Here is a 6,988-nt window from a genome sequence, read left to right as displayed (position 1 = left end):
CTTGATCACTAATTGAGAAAATGCCCTGCAGCTGGATCTCATGGAGGCATTTCCCCAACTAAAGCTCCTTTCTCTGTGATAACTCCAGCTGTGTCAAGTTGACACAAAGCTAGATCTGCTCAAGTTGACCGTAGTACTAACAACACGGGTTCACCACTTGCCTAGTTGACAACTACACACGATCACTTTAAGCCATAACCTCCTACCGCTTGTTCACATGGCTTACGGCCATCCAATAACGCAAAACACATCCAGTCCAATTTCAAATTTCCCCATAACCTTTCACGATCCCAACACTGATCAAAGTCTCTTCTGAGACTCAGGGTGGCCGTGACAGGGCATTGTCTTCCTTCTGAGACCCTACACAATCAAAACAATTTACATATTTCCAATATACAATGGCACAAAATGAACACTCACCAACAGGATGGGGGCGGGGCACGTCAAAGAAAAATCAGACCAAAGCGGGACGGAAGCCCAGCAGGACAAAAAGCATGTCCTGCAACTCTTTGTCAGCATTCGAGGACCCGGGATGGAACCATCTGGGCTCCGATGACTTTTGTAGCCCTTGCTCCTTCAGTCCTGTTGCCTGCAGCGCACACAGCCTCCTTGAGCCAGCACCACACCATCTCTGCAGCTTAGCTCAGTGGTCGTCCCGTGGTCCTGGCTTCTCCAGCATCCTCTAACACGGGCTTCATCTTGGCTTCATGAAGCAGCCACTCGGCGTCTGTCTGCAGGGATATCAACTCTCTGCCGCCGTCTGTCCTTCCTCCACAGCCTTCTGGAATCTCGGCGCAATCCTCCATGATACCTCCAAGCCTCTCTCTCCCCCTTTTCATGCCTGTAAAACCATTATCCCGTGCATAAGGCCGCCAAGTTCTGCTGCCAGCCTGAACTTGTACTTGTGACTTGAACACCCCTTGGACCACAGCAGTGGTGGCCTCTCTATGTCTTGGTAGTTTGACTGGTGGAAATAACTTTCCCCAGCATTAGTTCTGTGAGCAGAGGCCTCCTTCGGTGGAATCCCAGTCCAGTTGCTCTCCATTCAAACAGATGTTCATTTTCACAACTGGGGGTCTTCTGTGGGGGAGGCCTCTCCCTCGGAGTTCTTGCCTCTTGTCCCAGCGTAAAGCATAGGGCATGAGGTTTCTCAGTAACATGCTCATCTCTTAAATAAGTCAGCTGCTTTCTCGGCACGTTTTTCATCTGTAGCTTTATACTTGCTCATACCCCTTCTCAAACTGCACGTTTTTGATATTCTCTCTCTCTCTCTCTCTCTCTCTCTCTCTCTCTCTCTCTCACACACACACACACACACACACACACACACACTGTAGGTCTCACTAAGAGCAGTAAGGAGTAACCGTTCCACAGCCTGAATGCTATCCTGTCACGAAATTGCCTCTTGAATTCTGCCTCACATTCCTCAGGATGTGGGCAGAGTGCAGCCACATTCCTTACCAGAACATAGCTTGGATTTCTAGATCAGTTCTTGATAAAAAAAAAAAGTCCTGAAATGTCATGAGCCTGTCGGTTCTCCGCTGCCCGCCCCCTCTCTCAGCAGTTTGGTCTTCTAAATCCCCACTAGAGATGCTCATTGAATTCTTCTTCTAAGCAGACTAAGGCTTCTCTAGCCCACAGTTCCAAACTCTCCCACAGTTCTCCTACAAACCAATTCCAAACGCCATACACCACAAAGTCAGCTTTATCCCAGCAATGAACTCCTGCTTCTCAGTGCTGATTTCTCGGTTACTTTTTTCACTGTTGTGGCAAAATTACTTAAGGTGGGAAAGGTTTATTTGAGCTCAATGCTTAAGGGCACACAGTCCATCATGGCGGGGGGGNGGGGGGGAGGCAGGAACAGGAGGCAGCTGCTCACACTACATCCACAGTCAGGAAGCAGAGAGATGGACACTGGCATCCACTTTCTCCTTGTTATTCTGTCCAGGATTCCAGCCCAGGGGATGGGGCCACACACATTCAGTTTACCCAGTCTAGAAACTTCCTTGAAGTGGAAACTTCTAGTTTCTTTAGAAAGTCAGTTATGTCAAATGATGTTTTGCTGGGGCACACAGGTGAAAGGATGTCTTGATAAAGCAGACATGTGAAAGGATGCTTGGTGGAGGAGTATAAATATGACCCCACAGACAGTGGGAGAGGAGCACTGAGCGTTGGTTTGGTTTGTTCTGTCTCGTTGTTCTTCTAAAGACACGCATGCGCTAGTTCACCTTACACAGTGTTGTTGAGCTCAACTTGTGATAATGCTGCCATTGAGAGAAACTTCCCCAAGAACTGCTTGTAAGGCCCCTGTGGCCTCATCTCAGGCTGGTTGGTGTTTGTGCCTGGTGCCTGCCTGCCTAGAGGACTGCTCTGCAGCTGCTGAATCATATTTAGTGTTTGTTGTGGGACTGAACTGCTGCCAAAGAAGATTGAGTTTGCCCTCAAAGAACTATCGTTGAGCAGGTCCACTTCCCCCATATCCCAATAACTTTTCTCTCCCACTACCTCTTCTGGGTGGTGGGCTAGAGGAGAGGTTGAACCATTATTAAAAAGTAGGTTGCAAAAAAAAAACAAAAACAAAAAAACAAAAACATGTATGCCTACACTCCCTCACAGATCTTCCAAAATATTTGTCATAGAGATGGTGGATCTTTTTCCAGGGGGAAGTCCTTAGATCAGTGGTGTCTCCTTGAAGAGAACTGATGGGGCCAGCATCTCTTCATCCTTTTCAATTTCGGTCATAAAGCAAACAAACCGTCTTCTGCATGTGACCATTCACCTTCTCTGTCCGTCAAGTCAGTATGGTGTAGCATCTATCCCTTGCAAGAGTTAGCAGTGTCTTCAGCAATACCGAAACTAATACCAGGAGTGGGGTGGCATCAGCTGAACGGTGGGTGAGAATTACTGACTTTGTAGGGATATTTTCTACATTCCTTACCTATTAAAGAACAAGAAAAGCTGGTTAAAGTGTGTCCCCCATATCCCACACAGCTGCCCCTTGGACCTGCACCTGTTATGTGATTTAATAGATAGATGTTCATGGCTCCTATATTTACATTGGTCACATGTCTGTACATTACAAATTTCCTGTCTTTGTCTTACTCCAGAGCTCTGTGCGGTCTATATTTCCATGACTATAATGAAATACTCAAAACAATCAATATAAAGGGAAAACGCTGACTTGCTTCACAGTCAGTGGGATTTGTCTTCCTGATCCAACCTGAATTTTTGTCTTTTGACTAAGCAAACTGAGCTATTTATTTATATTTCCTGGTATTTGTATTGTCTGTTTCTTATTATTTTTTGTGATGAGGACAGGTTCTAGAGTAGGACTATGGAACCCCCTCTCTTCTTCTCTCTTGCTTCCTTTCTGTGAGGTAGATAGCTTTGTTCTACCATAATCTCACACGATGTTGACAGCCTCTTCAGAGGTCCAGAGCCATGTGGCCAGTCAGTCATGGGTAAGGACCTCCAACACTACAAACCAGTATAAAACTTACCTGTTTGTAAGTTGATTGTCTCAGGTATTTTGTTACAGTAATGGGAATCCCATCAACACAGGCCCACAGGCTGACCCGAGCCAGATAATTTACAATGGAGACTCTCTTCCCGAGGTGATTCTGAATTTTGTCAAATTGATAGTTAAAATGCATTTGTCATTCTGGCATGATGTCTCTACGGGTACTTGCCACCAATCCTGTGGTGGCGCTAAAAAGCCACATCTGAGCAAAATGTAAACCAAGCTGAATAAAATGGTAAGGAGCCTGTGATCCCAGCTCTCAAGAGGCTGAGGCAGGAGAATCACAAGATAGGGGCTACTCTGGGTTACCTAGTAAGACCTTGACTTGAAAAAAACATTAATTAAATGTTTGAGCAGGCAAGATAGTTCCATAAGTAAAGGACCTACATGGCAGAAGGCAAGAACCAACTTCTGAAAGTTGTTGATCTCTGGGAATGCATGTGGCATACACACAGATGTGTGGATGAGCATACATGTGCATGTGCACGCATATGTGCACGCACGCACGCGCGCACACACACAATAAATAAATAAATGTAATTAAAAGAAGCTAGTTATAGGCCGATGACAGATCTCTTGCTTAGCCGGCCCAGGGTTCTGGGTCCCATCCTCAATACTGAGAGAGAGAAACAGAGAAGAGAGAGAGAAAGAAGCAGGAAGGGGCAAGTGCTTGCAGAGAGACTTTGCCTGTAGAAACAGGAATCCTGTCAGGTGTGATGTAAACGCCTTCAATCCCAGCACTTAAGAGGCAGAAGCAAGGGCTGGGGAGATGGCTCAGTGGGTAAGAGCACCCAACTGCTCTTCCAAAGGTACAGAGTTCAAATCCCAGCAACCACATGGTGGCTCACAACCATCCTTAACGAGATCTGACTCCCTCTTCTGGGATGTCTGAGGACAGCTACAGTGTACTTACATATAATAAATAAATAAATAAATAAATAGAATAAATAAAAAGAGGCAGAAGCAAGTGAGTTCAAGGCCAGCTTGGTCTATACTGTGAGTTTCAGGACCGCCAGAGCTACTTAGTGAGGGCTTGTCTGACAGACAGACAGACAGACAGACAGACAGAGAATGCTGTTGTTATGCTAGTTAGTATTAGCTATCAGTTTGGCGCCTCCTACTTTAGGGCTCTCTAGAGCAGTGGCTCTCAACCTTCCTGATGCTGCATCCTTTTAATACAATTCCTCCTGTGTGGTGACCCCCAACTGTAACGTTATTTTCACTGCTACTTCATAACTCTATTTTTGCTAAGGTTATGAATCGTAATGTATGAATCTCTGGTTTTTCAAGGAGTCCGGCTAGTCTAACAATGGCTGTGAACAGAGACTCTAAGAATCCCGAAGTTGCTCAGTCCACATGGCTGGGTGACTCAGTAGATGCTTGAAACCTTGAAGAAGCAGGCTCTAGGGCCAGGGACGGAATGGACGTGCTGGCAAGGCAAAAGCAGGAGGGCAAAGAGCAAAGGCTTCCCTTTTCTGTGTCTTACATAGACTTCCAGAAGAAGGCGTGCCTTCCTGCCTCAAAGGTCTGCACTAAAAGAGGCTCCACCCACTTCAAACCAACTCCCTCCCCACAAAATCCCTCACAGGTGTGCCCTCCATTTCTGGATTGTAGTTCATTCCAGATGTGGTCAAACTGATAACAGGTCATTCGCCCATGGTCAAACAACACCATGGGGTCAGGAGAGGCACCATCACTAAGCTGTACATGACTGTGTACAGCGAGCAGCGTGGGCAGCCTTTCAGTGGGGGACCTGTGTGGGAGGTTTGTGTTGGGACCTCCCCTGGAGCTCCGGTCTGAATTCCAGAAGACATCGGTGAGTGTGGCCACTAGGTGGCAGCATTGTCCTGCAGAGAAGGCAGCTGCCAGCATGGTGTGCTATCCAGGATCCCCAGAGAGGGGGACTTAATTTCCAGTTTTCACTGATGAGACAGGTATAATTGTGACTCAATGACCGCCTTCAGCTAACTCCGCGAGCTGGCATCCATGGGGCATAGGGCGCAAGGTCCATTTGGACCTGAAACCAGGCACAGGCCTTGGCTGGCTCAGATGCCCCAGTGGTAAAGATAGGGTTTCTTACCCACTGATTCATGCCTTCCAGAATCTAACACTCTCAGGTGCAGAGCTCTCTGAAAAGGGAGTGCTGGGCAGAGAGGCACTCTTGCCTGGGGATCCTTAAAGAGGGGCCGGAACGCTATCCTCATGAGCAGAGGATTGTTGTAGAAATTATTTAATCTCGGTCGAGGGTTTCTACCCTCCCTTGGATCATTCAGTTCCCAGATAACAGACACAAAACTTTTATATTTTGTTAAACCTTAATTAGCACTAGAGCTGGGTAGATGTCTACCCTCTAAGCTACTAGGAATTATCTACTTCCCTGTCAATCACCCAGAAATACTGCTTGCCATGTTCCCCGCTCTCACTCCAACTGGCCAGACCTTATGGCCAGTTCTCATAATCCCTTATCCATGGCGTCTTCTCCTCTCTTGACCTTCTCCCTCTCTCCTCAGACCCCAAGTCCAGGAACCGGAACTCTGCCTACCTGCCTTCTGCCCAGCTATAGGTTGTAAGCATCTCTATTCAACCAATAGTTTTAAATTTAGGAGCAAGGTCACATCGCATCACTCAGTGTACGGTGCACGTGAGGATCTCCTTGTCCCTGGAACAACCAGATTTGGGGGGCCAGTATTTAGCATTACATTGTATAGCGACAGACCAAACCTCAAGAGAGGATGGTGCCCAGAACGAGCGAAGATGGAATGAGGTGTTGTTAGGTAACCCTTTTCTGTCTTCACAGCACTCAGGGGCTGAGGTCAGAGGACTGTGAGTTTGTAAGGAGCCTGAGCTGCCCAGCAATACTGTCAGAAGAAAAGGGAAGGGAAGAAAACAGGCAGGCACCAGCAGAGGCAAATTATACTGTAATCGCCGCTCTTCATGAACCCTCAGCCAATAGAGCTGTCATTGCTCCTAGTTAGAAAAAGACGGTACTGGGGTCTGGAGATGGCTCTGCAGGTAAAGATGCTTGCCAAGAATCTTGACTACCTGAGTAGAAGCAGCCTGTGGGGAGGAGAGAACTGACTCCAGCAAGTTAGCCTCTGACCTTCACACGCACACTGCAATACCGCCACACAAAGGCGGGCACACACATAAATTAATAAATGTAAAAATAGAACACCTTCTAAGGAAGGGAGCACTTCCATCTCTGCCTCCCACCCTAGACCAATTCAAGTACCAGCAGACCAGTTCTTCAAGCACTCCAGGATCTTGAAGGATTCTTTGAGGAGCCCCATGCCCTCCACCATCTGGCCGTCAGTGCCAAGAAGAGCCCATTTCTGCTCAGTGCTGTGTTCTCATACTCCAGAAAATGCTAGGTATACGGGGGACAGGGGTGGGCACTAGTGAATGAGTGGATGGATGGATGGATGGATGGATGGATGGGTAGATGGATGGATGAGTGGATGAGTAGGT

The sequence above is a fragment of the Mus pahari genome, chromosome 6, assembly GCF_900095145.1.
Source record: "Mus pahari chromosome 6, PAHARI_EIJ_v1.1, whole genome shotgun sequence".
Taxonomy (NCBI): Eukaryota; Metazoa; Chordata; class Mammalia; order Rodentia; family Muridae; genus Mus; species Mus pahari.
The sequence above is the reverse complement of the archived record's forward strand: the minus strand, read 5'-3'. Positions refer to the sequence as shown.